The sequence below is a fragment of the Lepeophtheirus salmonis genome, chromosome 14, assembly GCF_016086655.4.
Source record: "Lepeophtheirus salmonis chromosome 14, UVic_Lsal_1.4, whole genome shotgun sequence".
Lineage (NCBI taxonomy): Eukaryota > Metazoa > Arthropoda > Copepoda > Siphonostomatoida > Caligidae > Lepeophtheirus > Lepeophtheirus salmonis.
This window is the reverse complement of record NC_052144.2, coordinates 9,835,080-9,860,833: the sequence shown is the minus strand read 5'-3', so window position 1 is coordinate 9,860,833 and position 25,754 is coordinate 9,835,080. Positions and strand designations below refer to the sequence as shown.

Sequence of the window (25,754 nt, the reverse complement as noted above, 5' to 3'; positions counted from 1 at the left end):
GAATCGATGTTTACATTTTATTTTATGTGCATGATGCCAAATAAATGTTGATGTCTTGCATGATCTGCATATATATATTGTTTAATATGTAGTTGTCAATAACTAATCAGTACAGAGCTCACTTACCAGTAACATTCAGCAATGACATGTTATAGCCAAAGCCTCTAAGATCATCACTTAAAGTTTCTGTGGATATGAAGACCTCACAATTTCACAAAGCAATGCTAACAAGGACTTTATTGTATTTTTAAGGCAACACTTGTTTCAAAGAGTAGATAGGAATTGTAACCACATGTATTTGGTTCACTAACACATGCACGGATGGAATATTGGATTCTGTTTTGTGCGTTCCTTTATAGACAGTCAGAATTTTCTATGAATAACAATTAATAAAAAAGTGCTTTCTTCAGGAAGGAGTTATTTTGATATGATGCTGTCTCATCTTTAATCAATCGGAATATATGTAATGATGGCACAGGCACTCACTAGTCCTCACATTCTATATACGATCCATGGCAAAAAGTTATTGCTCACTTTTATTATTTCACCATTCTGACGTCTTCTTCTTGTGTTTGTCGTGTCAGGCCCAATAAATTACTAAATATATGTACACTTGAGTCGAGATTGAAATGGCACAGAGGGAGAGGGGTGGTATGTATATTTAGATATTCACAAACAGTCTTATGTCTTAGCTTAGAGGATATGAGGAGCTGTAAAAGTAAAAGTAGGAGAAACACATTTGACTCAATTTGACAATATTTCACAAGAACTGAAACCAAGTTTTTATATAGATATGCTAAGTTTATTTTATTTGCAGCAGTTAGGCCCCCTATCGGCTGACGGGCGCGCTAATTTTGATGGCCATAGGGCCCTGATTTTATGGCAGAGAGAATTGAGTAAGAGAGCTAGAAAAGGAAAAGAAAAAGGACTGGGAGAAACAGAGAGAAAAAAAAAGGAAAAGAAGAGAAGAGTGGATGAGAGTAAGCTCCCTTCGTTATGGACCTCCTTGATGTCTTGTATTTTATTTTTATGATTACTTTTAACAGCTTTTCATGCATAATTTCTATCTTTATATTTTTTTTCTCTATATAATTTTTTCATTTATGACATTTAGATAATGTCATCATTATCTACCACGTAGGATTCACAAACGACTAAAGAAAAACTTAGAGAGCTTGAACTCCCTAACAAATATTATTCATCTCAATACGAGAAAGCTTTTTCAAGCCTAATGGTTTATAAATTCCTCATTTTTCATGAAGTTTGTGATATATACAGACAGGGGTTAGTCAAGGTTTCACTGATCCTTTTCACACATACATTTACATATATCTCTCTCGAAATTATCTTGCTTACATGATAGTACACTTATATTATTTTTTTGTATGTGTAATGTGTATGAGCAAAGCTCTTATCTATGGAAAAATAAGAGTCTCACTCCTACTCTAATCATACTTTTATATATTTTATACATCATTCAACAACATTTAATTTATACAAAGAAAAAAAGTCCCTAAAAAATTATTAAAATATATTAAATCATATGACACACAAATACAAAAGCATTTTAAAGTATAGATTTAAAAAAAAAAAAAAACAAAATGGACTCAATAACAAATGATTAAATTGATCTTTTAATATGTAATTTTATATTGGAAGTTAAGTATTTATATATTCGCCTTTGATTAATGAAATTAAGTCGTTATATTTAGCTATGTATGATATATTCATAGTTTCACGACTTTTTTTTTTAACTTCAATATATAATAATTAAAAAGATGTAGAAATAATTCAAGTATAAAGTTCGTTCTTCAATTATTCTTACCCAAAATGGAAGCTCAGATTTGAACTCATTAAAGTCAAACTATTGAAAAAATGCTTACATTTTATGAAAGTATTTAAAAGTTTTATTTAAGTTTTTTAAGGCCAGCTTTTTAAATTATTTGAGGCTAAATTTAAGAAACATTTTTTTGTTCATACTTTTCTCTAAAATTTTGTATGCAAGAATATAATATGAGCCATTGAATTTCAATTTTCATACAATCTAGCTACTTTAACTATTACGCACATACATTCGGTCAAAAAGTACTGGGGATCGTTAATTTAAATTTCCCGGGCTGAAGAGATTAAAAAAAAAGTTATAGGTCGGCAGCACTGTCTTTCGTTATGATGCCAATTTTGAGCGTGATCTGTAGGCAAATTTCCTTGTAACAGCTGGATAACTCAGTCTACCTCAATAGTGCTCCACGATATTTACAATTAACAAAATTATTGAAGAAAGAGTTTCCCTTAAATTTTGTGTTGCGAACAAAATTGAATGTGCTGACGCGTTGAAGATGTTGGAAAAAGATTATGGTTAATCAGTTTTATCAAAAACCCATGCATATGAGTGGGACAAAGCGTTCAAAGGGAAGCTGTGAGATCTTCGAAGATATCCCAGGTTCTGGACGTCTTTCGTCCTCCACCACCTAATTGAATATCGATGCAGTAAAGGAAATTGTGTTGAAAATTGTCTTACCATCTTAAGGGAGTCATCAAATTGCCTTAACATCTCTCACAAGTCAGTTCGTACCATTTTGACTGAAAATTTTACACGACAATAACGAGCCATCGTACAAAGCCACAATTGTGAGCAAATTCACAGCCAACAAATACCATCGATCAACCAACATATTCACCTTATTTAGCTCCGTGTGACTTTTTTTGTTCGCCAAATTTAAATTGCCACTCTGTGGAATCCTTTATGAGTCTGTCCAATCCAAAATTCAAAATTAGTGGAAGGAGCTAAAGGCCATGCCAAAAAGAGCCAATAAAAATAACTTCGGGGACTGGAAAAAACGTTAGCATATGTGTATTGCATCCAATGGAGATTACTTTGAAGGTGACAAAATCAATTTTATTGATTAAATGTGAAATTTTTTGTTTTATTTAACAATTCCCGCTTCTTTTTTGACAGAATGTAGATAATATATGTCAGTGTGGAATTTGTCATTTTTAATACTTTTAAACCAACATTTACTCCGAAATTTCTTTTGAAAGATTAGTTTACTATGATTCTCTAGCAATAATCAACGCGTTTATTGATAAGAAGGTAGAATACTTTATGTTTAAGTCCACACTAAATCTTAAGAATGGGTCCAAATTGAGAATGAGGGATACAGAGAGATACTTCTTATTAAGTAAGTCTATTCTAGAGACTTCTAGACCTCTGTTCTACGATTGCTCAAAAGCGGCATAAGTATCATATGACCATCAATTTCTGAGAGAACATTACAAACCATCAATATTGATTAAAGTTTGGATTGTAATGTCATCTCCGACATACAAATTGATCATTAAAATATAATATAAAAGCACAAAACTTCTATTTATTCTTTTCGCAACAAGAAGTAACAGTTCTTGTACACCTCTTTTTCTAGAACAATTCTGTGACAAAAAACAAACATCTAAAACTTTTTTACTTGTGATCACTGATTTATTTAAATGACAGTATTTACTTTTTATATTGTCCCCTAAAGATTTAAAGAGTAAATAATATTAATGATAACATGACGTCAAAAATGGCTTTCTATGTTGAAAAAATAAAATCCCTTAAAATAATAAGTTAAACATATATTTAATAACGAGTTTATTGTCTTACAATATTTGGTTAAGTAAAAATTATGAGCGTTTTTAACTAGATGGTTTTAGTGAACTATATCTTACGATTAATAAATGACATCAAGAAGCTTTATGTATGCTTTACGGTTAAGCGTACACTTAAAAAAAGTTCATTTTCAGAGCTAGTTGTCTGTTACAGCATTCTAAAACTGAAGTAAAAAAAGAGACAAATTGATGCATTCTTCAATATCACAACAAGCAAGGGGAAAAGGTGGAGTAGGCAGCCAACAAAAAAAAGTGTTGTTTGTGGACAGTATCGAATGCAACAGCGAAGCGGTGGTTCCAACGATTCTGTTCTTCTAATATGGATGTCGATCTTGTCGATAATGTAATGGAAATTGTCGAGTTGGACCAGCATATGATCAATTCTTCCATTTCTCTTATTGTATAAAATAAATAAAAGAACGTGTTCAAATTGGACGCAAAAGACGTCACATGGAATGATCTTTACTAAATGTGTTCCTTCTGGAGGGAGATGACTCAAAAATTAGAAAATTTCAAAAGCCGTTTTCATTTCTCCATATTTTTATTTTGTGCCATTTTGATAGCAAACTTTTGAAACAAAAGTTATTAATTTAATAATTTTCTACACTTTTTACTCAATATGTCTCCCTCCAATATGAATGATGGCTTCAATACAGGGAAGCACAGAGCCACATCTAGCCTTGATGAAGTCCGAGGACAATTTTTTCTAATCTGCCGTTATCACGGCCTTCAGGGCTTCGACATTTGAGTTAGAAGTCTCGTTAGTCTTTCCCTCCAAGATACACTAACATCAAAGTCCAGGGATTCACGTCGGTTGAAGACGAAGGCCAGAAGGCAACCATGTTCTCCCAGCAGAAATAGTGCAACTTCTTGGACGTGCATTTTGGGGTGACGTCTTGGAGAAACACATAGTTGCTCCTAGGAAACATACTCATCAACCGTGGCCAGACATGGTAACTGAAGACCTTGTAGTTGACGTCCTCGTTGACTTATAGTTGGCATTGAAGAAGTAGGGAGGCATCTTGCTGCCCTCAGATGCCACGATACTGAGGACCATGACCTGATATAAATGTTTGATCCTGAAGGTTCCCTCGACCTGAGCTCTTGATTAAGCTAAGATTGATGATTTCTCTTGTTCAGAACAACGTTCACTCTGAAGATCTTCTTGTCGGAGGGGAACTTGTGCCCAGAGGAGATTGCAAACCCTCTGTAACTTTGCTTATTGCTCGGACATTTTTGATCCCACAAAAACAAAACAAACATCAAATTGTCAGTTCTTTTGAATGGTACCAAGTACACAATTGTCAAACTTTTAGAACTGAGGCTAGACAGCCTCTAAGAGGATTCTAATTTCTGAGTCTTCACCCTGTAGATATGAGTCAGTGGTATCGTAATCAATGTACCTCGGCTATTTAGGAATCATATATATATTAGCTATATTGTTGTAAAAAAAAAAAGTTGTAAGCACTCATTAATTATCGTTCAAGAAGGATACTAGACCTTTACAGAGCAAACGATATAGGTAAAGTAATTTGGCTACTTTAATTTAATATTTGTGATAATTATGCGTCTTTAAGGGCCCTAAATATGACAGTAACAGAGTACAACCTTCAATTCAAATATTCACTCGTTATCTCAATAGAAAACAGTCACTCAATGATTCATCAACTCTACGTGCCTTTAATTCAAGATACATAAGTACTTTGGTGATTATTCCTTAAAATTTTTAAACTTTAAATTGTATTTGAATTTTTAATTAAAAATTGGGAGCTAAGCAATTTTTTGCCTACAATTTTTTCCATCATCTGTAAATACTTGTTCTTGAACGTACATTATCCAATACGAAAATTATAAATTGGGGCTTTTAATTGGAGTGATTGAATATTTATAAATTCTACCTTTATACCCGATTGAAAATTGATAATTTAATATCCAGAAATTGATTATTTTTTTAATGACGCCAAAAGAATCCTTGGAGATGCACTCCTTTTAATAAAATTTAAGTGGGAAAGAAAGTGCAAATGAGTGAAGAGTAAAAGTTACTCCAACTTAATTGTAATTGAAAACAAAATGCGAAGAAAACAATTAGATATTAGTAAATCAATTGTAAACTAAACTTGTTGTTTTAATAAAACATGCAAACAAAAAGGTGAAATGTGAGTCATTTGAAAAAAAATAAAAAAAATGAGCAGCACAAAATTATATGTTCCACGATGGAACATTGCGTTTATTATTTTATCATAAATTAGAAGAAGTACCCTGCATTACTCGGAGATATAAGGCATCAACGAACAGAATAAGAAACCGACAAACATTGTGTTAAATAATATAGAAGAAAACTTTCCTTCACACACGTAGTTACTCATTATTTAGATGTTCTTTCTTCATAAATAAAATAATAATGATAATATTTTGAAAAAAGCAAACAAAAAAAAACTTTTCTGCTTACAAACAACGACAAAATGTCGCACGCTTCTAAATGCTTAGGATTTCCAGCGCTAAATATATTTCCAATCTTTTATAATACCCTACAGAAGCTTGCTGTTAAACCTCATTTAAAGTCAATTTCCTTCTTTTTTATTATATAGGACAATGCCATTCCTTAGGCCAGGGAGATCTTCACTGTATCCGGATTTTTGTTTCAACAGAACATATCCCCCCTCACTTATTTTAAATCCTAAATGAAGGACCGATGCAATCTAAACAAATAGTCTTTTTTTTGAGAAAGGAAAATGGGGAAGATTTGAAAGAGCAACAACAACAATGCAACACGTTCTAGATGTATTAGTTTTGTGTTTTAGTGTTGAGTCAGTCTTCATTTAGGACTGAAGGTCCCGATCTGGTCTAGTTAAGTACTACATATCAGTCCTAAAACTTAAAAAGTTTGATCCTTGATGACGTCCATCAACTTTTTTAATACGTTATATTACTGACGGTCCGAAGGACCGGTCTCCCAGGTGCTAAAGTGCATAAAATGAGTCGAAATTGGATATGCTCACTCCTTCAGAATAGTTGTATTAATAAGAGGTTGAAGTTGTCGAGTACAACTGATACGAACTTTCTAGAAATTGCATAGCGCCTAATTAACCTGTATATCAACTAGTTCCGCTCTTCCTACATATCCCCTATATTCCATATCTAAAGTAATATGGTTTAATAAGTGGAAACAGATTTTGTTATTGTCTCTGGAGAAGAGACTTCAAATGCTTTAAATGTTTTTTTTAAGACTAACTTACGATTAAGATGTGAAGATCATCAAAGAAAAAATGAAGCCCATGTTTTCAATCCCTTGTTTTGGTTTCTTTGAGGATAACTCTTTTAATGATATCAATATACTCTGACAAAAGTTTGCCGTAATTATCGTAAGCAATAGATACAAAACCGAGTTGAGTGGTTTTTGATATATTCGATGTTTAACAAGAAAGTAATGTAAAATCAGAGGCATGGACGAGTCTACGCTGGAGGACGTCGAAAACAAGGAGAAAATCTCCCCCAACGAGCGGTAGAGATATTCTTGCTTTGATAAATGCCCAAGGGAAAGAAAGGTCTTTTATAAAGGGTGATTCAAAACGAGTGGTTTTTTCCAGTGGGGACTTTTTGACAGACGCGCGCGAGTTCTGTCAAATTCATACGTCATTTTTACCCAGTATTGTTTTAAAATTCATCATGGACAGATATACGCCACAACAACGTCTACAAATTGTTCAATTGTACTATGAAAATCAGCATTCTGTGAAAGAAATTTTTCGCAAATGACGCCGAACTTATGATGCACATAATCGACCTTCAGAATCAACAATTCGCAGAATAATCGAAAAATTTGAAGGGGCAGCAACTTGCTGGGATGTCCCGTCGTCTGGTAGGCCACGTACAGCTTGCAGCATAGAAAATATTGTGGCCGTAGCCGAGAGTGTAGCCAACACGTTACCGTCAACGGCGAACGTTATTGCGCCATGGTAACTTTTTGGTACCTCAAATTGAAGCACATGGTCTCCACAATATTTGGTTCCAACAAGAACAACACTTGCGAAACAGCGCGCGTAACAATGTACTTATTGGGACATCATTTTAGTGAGCAATTAGTTTCACATTTTGGCCCGGTGAATTGGCCACCAAGATCGTTTGATATCACACCTTTGGACTTTTTTCTTTGGGGCTACGTAAAAGCAAAAGTCTATGTGGATAAACCAGCGACGATTGAAGCATTGGAAGCAAATATTGAGTGAGTTATTCGGGAGATTCCGGTCACAATACTCGAACGCGTCATCGAAAATTGGCGCGAAAGAATGGACCATTTCAAGGCCAGTTGCGGCCAACATATGAAGGGGATTATTTTCTAGAAATAATTGTAAAGGATTGTTTTTTTGGTTCATAATAAATTTTTGACCATAATATAATATTTTATGTGTTTTATTTCTACAATCCAAAAACCGCTCGTTTTGAATCACCCTTTATAAAGTTTTAGTTAAACATGTTCGTGTGCTGGAAGGGATGAACCAATAAAGGCTTCCAAAAAGATGGATGGGTTTTTATGTAGTGATGTATTATAAGGAATTACACTGAATTTTGCGCCCGTATCCGCGAAGAAGTTTTTCTGAGAAATTTTATTGTAAATTTTAATCAATCCGGGAGCTGTGAATCTTTGACAGCAAATTCCCTCTATTTTTGACTGTCTTGGGAGTTTTCTGAGCGTTTAGAGAGTATCCATGCGCAAGGAATTATTAGCTCCATAACATTGATAATAATAGCAAATGGTTTTATCTGTTTTACTTATAAAACTTGCCGTTCCCCAATATTCAGAAAAGCTTTTAACTTCTCGCCATTTGAAGGCTTATATATGTCTAGAAGACTACTTTTATGGTAGAATATCTTTGTATATAATAGGGTCTTTGGTAGGATTGCCACTCGAAAAGTGGAAATATCGTCCAGTGACAAGCAAAAGTAGTCATTCATACTCTCTTTGTTTCCTCATGGGTTATCCATTTGATCCAAAACTGGCGTTCAGCTTGGGCAAACCATAACGAAGGTCGTTTGGTATAAAATGTAGGAGGCTTAAGTGATATTGCTCTGACGATTCGTATTGCTTTATAGTCTATTTCCATCCTTAATATTCTATTGATATTTTTCGAAAAGTATATTCTAATGTTCTTTATTATTAACCTGTTCATCTTATAAATGTAAATCCTCGATAATTTTTCATCTGTATAGAGGGCGGATCCGGCTACATACAGAGGTCTCCACAGTAGAACATTTACAAAGCAATATTTTAAAAAGAGGATTAATGTATTAAGTTCTATATTAAAGCTTTGACAGCTCTACACTATGCAATTAAAATTTTCAGATAAAATAATTCGCTTTTTCAAAAGGAAAAAGCACTCACCTACAAATAAATTTTTTTTCTATACTTCTTAATTTTGTATTTGTTATAGTTGGAACTTGGAACATTTTGGTAATTGAATACTAGGATAGATTGGGCGAAGCAAAGGTAATAAACTCACTATGTCAGCATTTTTTTATAAGTAAAAAAATAAATGATAATAGTTGGCATTATTAGTCAATACTTATTTTTATCTTATTGCTAGATAAATTTATTCCCTTAGTAAAAGAATTGATTCCACTGAAGAAAATACACTTGCTACTAGTCCTTGATTTGTGTAAAGTTATGCGTAATTATATATACAAAAATGTAATAAAATATTTGTGTGATATTACATTACATTACATAGTGAATTTTTAGCAGTTTCGGTATATAAAAAAACAACAAAAAAACTGTAGAGATTCATGCAACATATATAATTCAGGAAGGAAGACCTTCCTTGATAAATATTTTTTTTTTTCTGCATTACCTTAAGACCATCTAGGATAATATTCTTGGTTCAAGCCGGATGTATCTGAAATATAAAATATCGTCTGCAGAACGTAACAAAAAAAAAAGTAATAACAATCCCACACTTATTTCGAGACTGCAAACTAGAATAAAATAATGGAACCTACAGGGATGGGATAGGGAAGAAAAGGATGCAAATGACTCTATTTTCACACGAACTCCTACACAGTTTTGGTGTAACCAGCGAAATACTTCATGTGGCCTATGTGAATATTATACTCCAAACTTGAAACGCTTTAAGAATGTATAGCCTGCTCATAAAATAGTAAAGGTGACTCTTAGCGAGTTTGGAATATATAAATAACAGTCATTTCTGGTGGGAAACCCCAATATCTCTTGCTTTGGCCCTCATGGAATTGAGGGGATTTGCCTTGGCTGTTTTATTTAATTTCACCGGATCCAGTTTGGCCTTTTTGAGAGACCCCTTCTTCCTCTCCAACGTTTCGATCTTGCTGAAGGTAGTCCTGGAGACACCCAACGCTGTAGAATGCACGAATTGAATTTATCGATCACGTTGCAGTGACATTCTATCTACTTGTACGTAAAATAGAGAGCTCAGGTTTTTTTGTAACTAACATTTGATGTTCTAGTCACCCAACCTTAATTAATTAGTAATTGTTCCGATTTCCATGTATCCCTAGATATACAGGGGATTTTCTTGCACCTCTCCAGCCTCCTGGCTTTCATCCCCTCTGTCAGAAGATGGAGTGTGGGTCCTTGTGAAAGAAACTAATCACAAGTTGTGTTTTATAGACCTTTTGACGCTCCTAGGAGCCACGGAGAAGTCGTTGGCGAGACGATTCGTTAACATAGTGGGATTCTCCTACATATATTATTCTCAAAACTTAACAAGAACTTCGGATTCCTCTTTAAATTATGCCCTCCACTTCCTGACATCCTGGAGATGTCTAAACAATGTCCGTAATCTTTATCACATCAACTCCAGCACCTAGGAGATCTGAAATGTGCTGTTTTTTGTTTTTTGCTCGCCAATTAACAGTTCACGTTTTGTTGCCCCACCCTGTACATAAATTTGCAATTGAGAAAAAGCTAATGTATCAAATATGGTGTAATAGAATTAATACTTTGATATCTTAGGAATACTAATTTTTGATAAAAATATTTCTAAGGACCACACTAGTTTATAATATGAAAATTTATATTGAAAATGAGTATATCAGAATAATTAATAAATGCAGCAATGTTAAAACATCGGTTTGAATGCAATTACTATTATTCTTTTTGTAGACAATTTCTCAGGGGTTCCTTTTGAAATACACTATTGATATGCACATCGAATAATTGAATAAATTTATGCATACATTTAAACAAAAAACAATTTAATGGCATAATTCATTACGAAATTTGATAATTCTTGACTTTTTGCTTGTCATTGAAAAAATATATTATTTCATGCTAATGCTGATTACTTTTGTAAATAGCTTTCTCCATTTGATTTAAAAAATTTAATTTAATTTTTTAATTTTTATTCATTTTAATTTAATGAATTATCAACATATCATTTAGTCTACTAAAAACAATAGAATTGTGAACACGTTAGAAATTCTTGTGCTTAACAATTACATAATTTTAAATGTGAACCCCAGACCTCCATTTCAAATATTAAATTTTCTAGTAAAAAGCAAAAATTGGAGGGGGGTTACAGTACCTGCAGTCGCCCCTGATAGGATTTGCTATAGAAAGGTAGCAAAAAATATCTCAGTAAGAAGCAAGTCATTTTAGAATTACGAGAAAATTATGAATTTATATTCTTCGTAATAAAACGCCCTACTGTATGTGAATGTATAAATATGAACATTGAACATTCATGCATAAATACTGTGAATGATATGTTTTAATTAACACATACATACATTTGTTTCTATAAACAATGTCATCAAAGTGTTTCAATAATGCTTTTATTCTATAAATATATAACGCTATGAACCATCTACGTCATTACTTAAAAAAGAAGAGTGCTTCTCACAATGAATGAAGAGAAGAAAAGAAAAGAAACAGGCGAAGGCAGTAATTTAGATAAATCAATGTAATGGTATATGTACAGTTTCTCTTTGTCAAATGAATACATGTTTTGAGTTTATTTGACAAGAACTTTTATAGTTGAGCACTTCAATTTATTCACAAAAGTCGGTAATACTAGATAGACTTCTCAATAGCCAAATGCCCTTGTTACAAATGGAGCAGGGGCATCAGCTGTGGGTGACCTGTAACCCCTCCCCCCCCCAAAAAAAAAAAAAAGGGATTTTTTTTACTGATAAATTTAATGTTTGATTTTTTTTTCAAAAAAATTAATGCGGGTGATCAAGTTAGTGAACAAAGAGGAGCTCTCTAGGCAGTTGTGGGACTTTGAAAACCATTACCACGACGTTATCCGAGTCAAAGGAGACTATGCAATATATTTCAATACTTTTTTTAAAATTTTGAATGTAATTCATTTTATTATTGGGTCAGTCTCAATCACTTTTTATTTTGAGGTGACTACATTGAATCCTCGTCAATCGGAATATTTCATGATCTATGACATTGATTACTTGATGTAGAGGAATTCATCTATTAAAATAACATATTAAAATAAACTTATTAGTATTCTTAGAATTTCATTTTCAATATTATTGAAAGAAATTATTTGAAAGTCCTAGCATATATTCATCAACGTCAATGTTGAGTAATTAATCATCATATTTGTTATAAGTATTGACATATAACAATAGGTTTTTTTCACACAAAATAATTGGTATGGGCTTCAAAAAAGTATTTTTATGTAATTTATTAGATAAGATGAAAAGTAAAACCTTTTATTGAAACCTTTTAGCTCAAACAAATACTGCTAAAATTATTTTGTATACAATTTCATATTTTAACAAGTGTCATCTTAAAGGAGGACTAAATCCTAGGGCTGTGACAAAACCTGTACTATAGCATGATATGTGATATTAGGTATCAACGATTCTTATTGTGACATATCGATATTTAACAAAGTATCAATTGATACACGAGCTTTGTGATAATGAATTAATAAATTTGATTTTACAACTTAGAACTTTGACCTACAATTATATTGTTAATAGGAGGAATTCATATTTACAGGCCTAATGAGCTCATTTTATATTCTATAAATAGAACTTATGTTGTCTCTAGAGAAGGCAAAACTATTGTATTCAGCGTGTAAATAATAATTTATCCTATCAATTTCTACAGGAAAATAGTATAATTAGGGCTGTTGGAATAGATTTAAAAAAAAAAGAATGTTGGTACACTTGCATCTTTTAAACAACTTTTCCTTAGTATTATACTAATCGTCAACAAAGTAACTTCCCCCTACTGCTTCCTCACGTGCTTAATGCCGAAGACAACGTGCCTTTTTTATGGGTCTCTAACAACGGAGGTACTGATGTGTCGAATTATGGTTTAGAGAATAAAAGTATGTCTTCCCGTTTTTTCAGTTTCTCGTATCCATCTTGTTATTTGTTGCAAGTAATCCGCCACTCCAAAACCTTGCATCACATCAACAACTTAAATTTTTTCAAAAAACACAACATTCATGGAGACAAAGGAGAATTAAACGGCACGTCATTCAATTTGGAAGCAGCAAAGTTATTTGTGTCGTGTAACATCGCTTTAAATGTACTGGAAAAACTACTCCAGGTCGTTGGTTAGTTAACAACTTGGTTTGGGAAGTACGTCAAGGAGCTTTAAATAGAATAAAAGAAGAGGTGAAAGAAAAGGATACTTTAGTTTAATTAGATGAGACAAAAGATCATCAAGGGAGTTCAATGACAGCAACTTTGATTGGCCCTTTGGACGGACATTTCTGTGGGAGACCTTGATTTATATTGAGATTGCAAACACAAACAATGTAAAAAACATTAGCTCAGTTTATAAGTTATTGTTTGAAGATTTAATCCCATGTAGACTTAAAGTTTTCATCTCTGATGCAGCCTCGTATTGTCTCAAAGCAGGAGAGGATCTTCGAAATTTTTTGTGCAATTGATTCAAAATTTCATGTGTTGCACATGGATTACATAGGGTTGCAGATACGGCTCAATCAAAGTGTCCGCTAACGAATGAACTTATTTTCTTTGTGAAGAAGATGTTTTTGAATTCTGGAAGAAAAAAGCGAGTATTTACTGTTTAATACGAAATTCCCCTCCCTCCATCACCAATTATAACAAAATAAGAAACTTGATTAAAAGCAGTGAAGTACTATTACCATCAATTCAAAGTCTTCAGACAGTATTTAAACAGCCTTAATGAAGATTTGGTAACAACAAGAAGAACACAACAAGTAATTAATAATGATTCTATACGAGAAGAAATCGTAATTATATAGGAAATTTTTTCGTCAAATACTGCGATTGAGGAAAGGTTGCCTCTTTTTACCAGCCTGACCATTTTAGAAAATCTTACTCAAAATTTGAAGGACGAGCCGTTCAAGACCATGTTAAAAGAGGTACTTCAAAAGAACTCTGGTTACAAAAAACTAAAGGAACTCTCAACAAGTAAAAACTTTATATACAAAAATACTCCAATGGTCATTTGTGATGCTGAGAGAGTATTTAGTATGATGAATATGATCAATACGAAAAGGAGGTCCAAACTAAGTACTAAGAAATTGAAAAAATTATTGATCACCAAATGGAATAAATGTTTTGTAAAAAAAGTAATTGTCAACACGTAAATATTAATAATACTTTTAAAAAATAATTTGTTACTTTATTGCCTCATTTCTATTCTTTAAATTTCGAGCCAAAGTTATCTATTCATCCTTTATGGTCACTTCGAATTAATGAGTTCACTTTCTGTAATTATGGGCTTGATTTTTTCTAATTAAATAACAACTACGTAAATTTTGAAAAACATCATTGATGCTTTATTATTTTTCAATCAATACCAAAGCAATCGTATTATTACTTTGTTAAATTTTAACTATAATTTTCAGTAAAACAACTTATAATTAGCTAGAATGGTAAATATTTAATAATTTGTGTGGAGATTCTAGATGCTTGCAAGAGTAATATTCCAATATGGTGGCAAGCAATTTGGTTCGTTGGAAAAGGATTCCAGACTCGGTAAGTTTGGGACTTTCAATGACATTAAGATATTTCAACATAAGTCTACAGAAGTTAAAATGTTTGATGTATAATTTTGTAAAACACATAATCACTTAACAGCTCCAAATAACTATTTATATGTAATAACAGAATAGAATATGCTTTGTAGACCAAAATATCGAGGAAAGAGAAGCAAATTATCTTTATGAGCCTAAAATCATCTTCCACTTGTTTTCCAATGAAAAAAGTGACTCAGGAGTAATAACAAAATCAGGCGTGAGCTTAAAGTGTCCAGGTTATATAATTAGCCGTATATCATGAAGTCCAACTTATAAATTGAATTTAAATAAATGTGATAGAGATTAGTGATTTCCGTGTTATATAGATCAAGGACACTGAAGGACTCTTATTAATGGAATATTTTTATTAGAATAGGAGACGAGGCCGAATTGACTTTCAATAATTTCAAAAAAGGAGCTGTGGATGGAGGATTAGAAATCTCTCTGCTCCCCACTGGGTATCTACGTCGATTATTCTGGGATTTTATGGAACTTCTTAGTTCTTATATCTAGAAGTATACGATGATTCCGCGGAAGATCTTGAGGAATTTATCTATAGGGACAATGATTAACGAGATCATAAGTCATTATCACAGACCTTGATATGAAGAGGAGCCTTCACAATGAACAATCCTTCCATCCACCGAGTGAAACACTTTTTTATAGCATCTCACCTTAAGAGTCGAGATGCCTTGAAGAGAGTATACATCATCCACCACCCTTGATAAATTCTCAACTCACGTAGTTATAATAGTATTATTGTTTTCATTTCTGAGTTAATAGTACACTTGTGAGGTCACTCAGTTCAGTAAATCAGAATGCAGAATCTAAGCGACACACCTTCCCCTTCTTACCACCTTGGATGGATACAAATGAAGGTTAGTTAAAGTTGTGTGTTTGAACAAATTCCAGCAGACGGGCATGCCGTTTTTGGCACATACTCATACCTTATTGAGCCTGGAAATACCCTGTAAAAGACCATACCACACCGAATGCTGGGTTGAAAATAAAACAAAGTGCCGGAATTCCTTGGTATTAATATTGTATCGCAATATTTTAAGATTTCGATTTTTGATGAAACCTAGTCTCAATTTTACATTTGCTGTTAACCCATTTTTGAATGCCACCTTTTTTGATGGAAACTCATCAGAGCTGACCCATAGTTTCATTATAAAAAAACAATACTACCACATGATAGCAATGACCAACATTCCTATAGAAAGTAGTTGCATAATGCATTGATGGATGCAGTTTTTTGTTGTTTTCAATTTACAACCCTCAAATTTTCAAGTACAATAGAGATTTTTTTTTCTTGTTGTTGAAACTTTGTGAAAGGTACCTTATCAAAAAATGTTTCTTTCTATAAAAACTTTGCAAAGTTTGAGTCCCATAAAAAATATTTAGAGGTTTCACAAAGTAATACATACTAATGAACATTCATATTTTCCCTTATAATATTTTGTGGAAGCCTAATAAATTTTAACGTTATACATACTCTTTAGTTTAGAGACAATAACTTGTTATTAAAAATGAACATGGTAACCCTGACAATTTAACGATTTTTTTTGGAGGAGAGCATCAAAGCAGTAGTTATGTTTCATCAGATTGATCAGCTTTGACGAGGGAGGAAGGGGAGAAGGAAGTAAAAAAGGACATTGGTAAAAACTACTCCGATTTCGATCTTAAATTCTACTTCCAGTCTAACAGGGACTTACAAATATAACTCCTTAACAAATCCCCAAGTTTACTCTCTGTCTTTTATGAGCACACACAATTGTTCAATAAGGGTTTGAATATAATTAAATTTTGTTCGAAAGGATATTCACTAATCAGGAGTTAAATAATAATGGTAACTGCTAAGGAAAAGAAAATTCATTAGTCACATTACTAAAAAAAATAGGAGAGCTTAAAAATACACACTATTTACATCACTAGTGAATATTGCCTACTTTTAATACAATTTGTGGCTCCTCCAAAGGAATAATAGGTGGAAGACTTTATTGATATAAATGAACAATTATTCGTCGAAAAAAATAAGTGTTATTTCCTTTCAATTTTCATAAAAATATTTATAGCTTCATGTTATGTTGATAGACCACATATACTGGGTAGGGCAGCAAAACCTGGACTCGAGAGATGGATTTAACAAATAAATCAATAATATTATATTTTCAATAAAATCATATTAACAAAATATTTAGAGAAGGTTTTTGCAAAACTTTTTTCAGAGACTATGCCCACCCTCATTATCAATCACAGCTTTTACACGTTGCCTGAAGGCCTTGCAGGAGTTGACGACAAAATATTCTGGCAAGTTGTTCCACGCATCCACTATGGAGGACTTCAGTGAGTCCACAATTGGGCAAGAGGTCCTGTTAATTTCTCTTTCCAAAGTGCCATATATAGGATAGTCCAAAGGGTTCAAATCTGGTGCGGAAGGGGCCATATCTCATTTTACCAGACTCGAGCCATGTTATCTGTGTAGAGCTTTTGGCACTTGGCAGACGTGCGAGAGGAGGCGCCGTATTGATTCCACACGTATTTACCCTCCGGGTAATTGGTTTTCAGCCATGGCAAGATGTTATAAATAAGCACATTATAGTAGGCCTCCTGGTCAATTTTCTGTCCAGTCTTCAAAAGGAAAGGAGACATCTTCTTTCCATCAGAGGCTACAACGTCGAGGACCTTTTTGTGGGCCGGATATTTGGTATTGTAAACTCCTTGAACCTTTTCTTTTGTTTCCGCAATCCAGTGGTCGTTGCAGGGCTCCTGAAATTGATCAACAGTGAAAATCTTTTTGTCAGAGAAATTTTTCAGAATTGAACAATTTGCCTTGATCCATGTGAGGATTTTCTTGCACTTCTCGAGTTCCCAGGTTTTCATGCCCTCTGTCATAATGTGGCGTGGGGTTCTATTGAAAGAAACTAATCCCAATTTATGCTTTATATCCCTCTTAATCATCCTAGGAGCCACAAAGAAATCGTTGGCTGGACGATTCATCGACTTCCTCCTTTATATTCTTTTCCAAACTTAAAAAGAAATTTATACCCCTCTTTGAATTATGCCCTCTAATTCCTGACATCCTGAAGAGATCGTTTCGATTTTTTTTATGTGGGCCAAATTAAAAATCAGGTTCCTAGAACACTTAGCAATGTCTGTAATCTTCATCACATCAACTCCAGCATCTAGGAGATCCGAAACGTGCTGCCTTTTTGCTTGTTGCTAAGTCATGATAATGAAATGACTAAATGATTAGTATAGTTTGCTTATGTAAAAAGGATAGGTAGAACAGAATATCAAAAAATATTCATAAAACCTTTTCATATTAATGAGAAACTATACATTTATTAAAAGTTCACATTTTTCTGCCCTAACCTATATTTTATAAAATTTGAGGATTATTTGTGAAATATTTTTTTAAGACTTGAAAATTTCGTTGGTGCGGAGAAATTTAATTTTAGAAAAGTGCAATTTGTTGGTCAAAAGTCCCATTGTTGCTTATCCATAATTGTAATTCAAATTTTTGTTGGTATAGATGGGCACTAAGGCTTTTCATTTCCCAATAAGTTTTCCTTGATCAAGATTCCAGAAAATATATTTATATATTACGAGATCCAGGAAAGTATTGGGATCCAATTAGTCTATAATATCAACACTTTTCTGACAGTATTGCACTTGGGCGGTTTAGTCCTGAATTATCGTGCATAGAGTATGTTGGTTTCAATGGAAGAAATTTGCCATATTTTATATTTGTACTAGCTAAAAGGGAAAAACGCGTCATTGTGACTCGCAGGGAAAAATAGATCACTTACATCAATGTCGAGCGTACAGAGATCGTGGTTGAAAGACAACACAGCGGCCCAGACCAGGCACAAGCCAGGATTGACTGCTAGGAAGGTTTTGTTTGTGTTTAGTTTGATTGACAGGGATGAAATGCTCCCCTAAAGCAAAACGCTCAATTCCGCCCCTTACTGTAAACAACTCGGCCGTTTGAAGCTGGCGATCGAACAAAAGCGGCCAGCATTGTTGAATAATAGGAGAGTCCTGTTTCATCGAGACAACTCCATGCTGTAAACATCTTTAATGTCCATGACTTGAGATGATTATGAAAAAACCCAGTTGTTTAGATTTTTTTTTGTAAAGTTTATTAAGGCTACGCTGCGTTCTGCACTCATATTGTGTATGTGGGCTTATTCGAACTTTTGGGGGATCATATAAATGACTGAGGGCTAAGTATCATATTCACCAAAGTCAAAAATGTCAACTTTTTGTTTTTAAAATTATATGGCAAATTCAAGTAGTATCGTTTAAATCAGTTCAGTTTTAAATGTACTTGCTACGCCAAGTAAAGTATTGCAAACTTCTTTTAAAACATTCAGTTAGGAACATATCCTAGGAAACAAACTTGAATGATGATTCCTTTGCTTTTAGCACAAAGTAAAGGATCTATATCTAATAATTCCACGTCTAAGTTTAGGAACACTGAAATATTTTTGCTCAAAGTTGTTTTAGCCTGATGAAGTCAAAGAAAGGAAAGGATCAACCAGATGTTTTCCAATGAGGTCACCTGCTCCAAACATAACTTTCCGTAATTCTAAGTTGATAAAGTATCTGACAATACAAAATACCTAATGAATTACATCTTCATACTTAATAAAAAGAAGATACAACATCTTCTATTTAACACAGAGCAATTACACATGTCATTGTCAAACAATTCTTGAGACTGACTAACCTATGATAATTGGGTCAATATGAATATCTGATTCACAGACTTGTGATCAGAGACATGGTTTATTAAGCAATTCAAAAAGTATAAAGCTTGTTCACTGATACTTGATGTTGTTACATTGAAAAATATTTTGGAATATGCCCCATTCATGTGTATCCCCTAAATTAAGTATCATAATCCGATTCTCGCCTCAGGATACCCATAAAACCCAAATGGTGACATTTTAAATGTTTTTATTAAATTTCATGTTGTTATATAATAATTTTTTTTTTTTTGATAATTGTTAATTCAAACTTTGTCCCACTTATAATCCACGTTTCCTGTTTCATTATTAATAAGCTAAGTAATCATATTATATATAAATGTGTATGTTTAATGTATATTTAATTCAATATCCACAGACTTTATCAATATATATTGCTTGAACAGAGGCACATGATTTGTGTTGACCTTCAAACTAAATAAAGCCTGCATTTTTACGTAATGTATATAACATCCAAACACTTGACATGTATTACAAGTAAAAAAATATTGTCTACATATACTTTTCTGGCTCAAGGATAATTCTACATATGAAATGATGAGCCCATATCGGTTCGTTAGTCATCGTCAACATGTGTTTTTATTTATTTGTATGAATAGATAGTTGTGTGTCTTTCATCATTAATTTGTATAAGCTCTTATAAGTTTAATCTAGATAATTGTTTGAGACTGATTCACCATTTTGTTCTGCTTATTGGAAGGATTGAAATATACTCTGGTGGTCAATAGTTACGCATGAAACTCTCGATACCTGGAATAAAGACGGCATTTTTCTTTTTACAAAATGAGTCATTTTTTATTATCTGTGTATAATAACAGGTTGGTCTATTGAAATCTGAACACTTAGTAATTCAATAAATAATGAAGGTTGAGTGATTGAAATTAATTTATATTTCGATTCATTACATCATATACATTTAGTTACAAAACAAAACAAATTTGTGCTCTCCAGCTTAAGTACAAGTCGAGAGAAAATGATACTTGAATGCGATTGACGAATTTCCATTGACACACTCCAAGCAGTTAGGCGTTTTCCGAACCACCGTCAACACGGTCCGCAAGTCCAGAACGTTGGAAAGGAAGAAGGGCTCTATCAAAAAGGCCAAACTGGACCCGGAGGAGTTAAAGAAAACAACCGAGGCAATCCCCTCAAGTCCATGAGGGCCTATGTAAGAGATATACGTGTTTCATATCAGACTATCAAAAGAGCTACCAAAAAAGTGCGTGGAACGAGCCATGTGAGGGTGAGCAACAGAGGACACCAACAATCAAAGAAACCCATCTCTTACGTTCGAAGACTTTTTTGAATTCTTTGCACTTTTTTTTTGGACACTTTTGGCCCCAACAGATCGGATGCTAAACCCCTCGATAACATATTTTTGGTGCATATCTTGTCGAATTTTGAAATTTAAAAGATTCAGATTTGAATGGCCCACTCAATATATCCGAGAAAAATAGGCCTGAATATATTGTGTTTAACAATTTTAAAATGTATCACTACAAATTTAAGGAAATATTGGTCTTTCCCACATTTTTTAAATTAAAATTTTTTATCTTAACAAATTTTTTTTTTTATTTTTTTAATTTTACAAAAAAAAACCGATTTATCTTCAAACAACTACGAACGAAAAATGAACCAAAATACAAAAGAAGCACTTAGTGCACTGTAAGTGTGCAATAAAGTATATGTATAAGAAGGATCTATGACTCAAGTGGGGAATAAAAAGAAAAATTAAATGAAGACTTTTATGTATCTCGATTTCCATGGCTTACACACATGTGGGTCGTCAAAACAAAAGCAAGCTAGAATGTTGATTTTATGACAATTGAGTGCGGGTTGTATTTGTATTTTTTAACGAATATTCCTCAATTTATATCAATAAATTATTTATAATTACCCGTAAGGAGGCGGCGCGTCCAATTGTACTAAAAGTAAGTAAAATTAATTGTCACTATAAAAGAATCAAAAATTAATTTATTTTAGTTGAAAGGCTATATCAAGGCCCATTTAAGTCTCTTAAATCAAAGAAATTTTCTAAAATCTAATTAAAAATCATGGGTGTCTTATCTCATCCCACAAATTTGTATAAAATGCGTAGAATTGACTCTGGTATGTGTACTGGCGTGTATGTTGCGGGTTTCACTAATGACGCTTCAATTATTTTCCCAAACGCCATATTTCTTATCTTCATTTGACATTTTAAAACTTCATTTGTATACATTTAATCATGGAGCGATATACCCTTGATCAAAGATTGCAAATTATTCAAATTTATTACCAAAATATCCGTAATATAAAAAAATAGACTTTTATCGCAAAATCATCTCCAGTGATGAAGCTCATTTTTGCCTCAAGGGCTTTATTAATAAACCAAAATATGCATTATTGGACAGACAGCAATGCACAAGTGGTTCAAAAGGCATCGTTGTCTCTGTTATTTTTACAGACCGATAGGATCTTATGGATCACTAGGAATAATCTATACATGAAACGCACACCCATTTTTCGACCAAATAAAAGCTATTTTTTACTATTTGTAGACAAAAAATAAAATTGAATTGAAACAATCTTATAAATAATTAGCATAACTTTTTTATTACTTTGTATTCTGATAACATATAATGATTAGATCAACCAAAAAAGATAAAACGTATAACTAGTGGTGAGAATCGGTCCAAGACCCATTTTTTTCTGATTAGTCTATATTTCCATTGCTTTCCATAAATATATGATTACATGAATAAAAAATAAACAACCTGAATATATTTTATCCATTTCAGAATACATCATTTCCAAAATTTAGCCAAAATATTATATATATATTTTGGTTTCACCTATCATGTAGATATGATCACTTTAAATTGGTTAAAATCTCCGTTGGGAAGCCCCCATTGCTCCGCTAGAGGGTGAGCCACCTTTGACATAATAGGAGAGTTTATTTCAAGACTCAAAGTAGATGTCACAGTAGAGATTGAAATCTAGTAGAATCGTAGATTTTCTTACTAGAAATTATAATCTTATTCTCTCCTAGGGCAAATTACAATTTACTGAGGCAGACAGTAGTTTTGAATCTTTGAAGAGGATACGTGTTTTTGAAAATTCACGAAACACTGCAAAGTCACAAACTGAACTGTTTTAACAAAAGAACTTATTCACTAAAAGAACTGAATCTTTAAAAAAACTGAATCATCAAAAGAACTAAATCCTTTACAGATTTTTGGTATTTCGTACATTCAGGTAGCAGATCAATTGAGTCTACTCTAACTATTGAATAACGAAAAAAATTAACAGTATTTAAATGAGTTGTAGTAAAAACTTATAATATCTTCCTGTGTATATTCAAATAAACTTTGAATATAAAAAAACAAAAACATAAATAGGTACTGTTATCAAAATAACAATTTGATATTGTTTTTAATACATTTATGATATTTGTATCATCGTAGGATTAATCACTGTCACCTCATAGCTTAAAAAAGTTATTGCTTATGTGATTTATATAAAATATGAAATACAGTATTATCTTGAACCCGATTCCTACTTTTTTTCCAAAAATAATATTTATCAGATATGCTATAAGTCATCAAAAATCATCATTAAGGACATCAGACAATAACATTGTCTATACAAGCGTAAATTTAGCTCACTTTTCTGGAAGAAAAATATTAGAGGAAATGTCTGTAGAACTCATTTGTCTAAGCACTTACGTTAAATGAGTTTTTTTATATTTGAAAACATTTGGTTCTTATTTAAAAAATGTTGTTGTATTAGAAGGGATATTTACTTAAGCATGCGACTTCACTTTGATTCTCTAGTGCTGATGAATTAGCAAGGGATAGAGTGATATTTCACAATAAAACGATTCATACTAACAGCAAGAGATGGGGACTAAGAATTTACTTGCAATCGAGTAAATATTTTACTCAAAATTATCTCACAATGATAGACTCCTGACTAGAACACTTGTCTTACTCAGTAACCTTGACTCCAATTTATATTGTATTATCATGTACATACTTATTAATTTTCTAATATTAGATGTAATGTCAAATATCTATGTACATATGTATATAAGAAAGAAGTTTGGTTGAGTCATAAAATTATACCCAGAGTATAAGTTGGAATAAATAGGATAATTTATAATTATAAGTCTAAGACTTGATCAATGTTGACTAATTAGAACTTTTCTAAAATATAGGCAAGGGTATTAACCATAGAGCTATTATCAAAATAGAGTAACTCCTGCCACTATTGTAGCAGTATATTGCGGTAAATATTGTCCCTACATCATTGAAGGTAACCTTTTTAACCTTTTATGAGAAGGAGGTAAACATACCCATACTACATAGTACTGAATTCGGGTATATTTTTCATATTATTAATTGATGTTTCTTACAGATGACTCCTCATACGATTGAGAGTTTCTTGACGATTTAATAATGCATGTAAGTTGTTTGTGGATCACATAGGACCTGTACATACAATTAAAGTCCATTTTTAAACAACAGCCGCACGCTGTACATGTCAACTCGGGGCTAGACGTTGAATCTTCTCCACTCAGTTTGCCTTAATTTTATTAAATTATTTTTGAATTATTTTTCATTCGAATCAGACCCTCCATTTCTTTCCAATTATATCTAACAATGGTATTAACTCAATTTGTAGGATAATCAATTATTGGGGAAGGGATTTATTAACAATAATGGATTTATTTTGATTTCACCTATTATGAGTGAAAATGATGCATTGTAATGGGCGTTTTAATATTTGAGACTTATTTAAATACCAATAATTTAAACAGGCCCAATTTAAGTCCCATGTTATTGACCTACACAACTTTACTATACACAAGCATTCTATGTTTTGGACTGAATATCTATTTTCAAATTGGGTTATAAATATCATTTCAGTTAAAATATTTACATTCTAGGTGATATTATACAAATAAAATCATCTCATTTACCCAATATGACTTATAAATTACATAACAAACTTAGGGTATAATTACAAAAATGTACTTTATTATGAACAATTGATATTGTATAAAAGGAATCATTATGATGGATTTGTCCTTCATCATACTTTCAAAAGAGATTTCCTTTAGGAGATTGAAGTATAAAAAAATCCTTTATTTAGTATATTTACTTAATGTCATTGCCATTAAAATAAATAATAATGGTAATTTAAAAAAATGTAGACTATTGGTTGAACAAAGTTTATATGTACATCGTACATACATTAGGGTGATGACTTTTTTACAACCTCAATTCCCTGGTTCATTTGTAGATAAGTTTTATGTAGAGTTTAAATATAAAAATCTAACTTATAAAGTGATTTGAGAAAATATAGTCATGCATAAAATGATTTCAAATGGGGTATTATTATTAGTATTGTAGGTTAATGTATTTTACGAGTTTTTTTTCAAATTTTTGTAGTGTGAAGAATGAATTTTCTTATCTTTAGCTGTGTCTTTTTATTTTAACTCCTGAACTTCCTTGCCTACAACATTCAATTATGTTCCGAACCTGATTGAACATTCATGAAAGATGGAAACATTGTACATTTGTTACGGAGTTATAGTTGTAAGTCCTCCTTGGACTCAGAGTAGAATTGAAGATCGACATCGGAGTAATTCTCACCAATGTCCTTGTTTATTTCCTTCTCATCCCTTCTCCCTTGTCATAGCGGATTGTAGTTGATCTAATGCAACATCGCGACAGCTTGTTTTCGTCCGAAACATTCTTCAAATTCTAAGAGCTACCATGTTGATTTTCGTTGTTTAAAAAAAAAAAAATACACATGATTTTTATTACTATTTATAAGCTTATTAATGTAATTATGAGTACATAGTCCATTATACTTAGTTGAACTCAAACATGGGACTAACATTAATATAAAAGAAAATCTAAACCCGAAGATCCTTTAAAAGTCAAAATTAATTGTAATATTGTCAAAGCCAACTAAGCCTAATCATGGGGTGAAAAGATATTTAGACTCTACCAGCCTATTGCTAAATAACACAAAATACAAATTTTAATCTCATTAGTGGGTCTGTAACCTTATTTCTTGGATTAAAGTAGAGCTGAATACTGGCATGAGATATAATTAACCTTCCATTAATGAACTGGGATTTTTGATAAATAAATATCAAATGTTCAATTTTCCTTTAAATCTAAATTTTATGGCCAATACCTTTCAGTATACTCCTGAAACATTCAATCCATTTTTACTTCTTTATTTATTCCGACAATTCCTTATTTAGAATTCATTCGTATATTTAAATATTTTTAATTTTTTTTACAGGTGGCCCATCTAG

At 32.4% G+C, this 25,754-nt stretch overlaps 1 long non-coding RNA gene across 1 annotated transcript; it reads left to right on the top strand.

The window, feature by feature from the left end:
- The first annotated feature begins 12,699 nt into the window (after positions 1 to 12,699).
- On the top strand, positions 12,700 to 14,257 carry LOC121129786 (uncharacterized). Its single transcript, XR_005868505.2, has 2 exons — positions 12,700 to 12,938; positions 12,997 to 14,257. It is a non-coding gene; the product is annotated as an uncharacterized lncRNA (long non-coding RNA).
- The last annotated feature ends 11,497 nt before the right edge of the window (positions 14,258 to 25,754 follow it).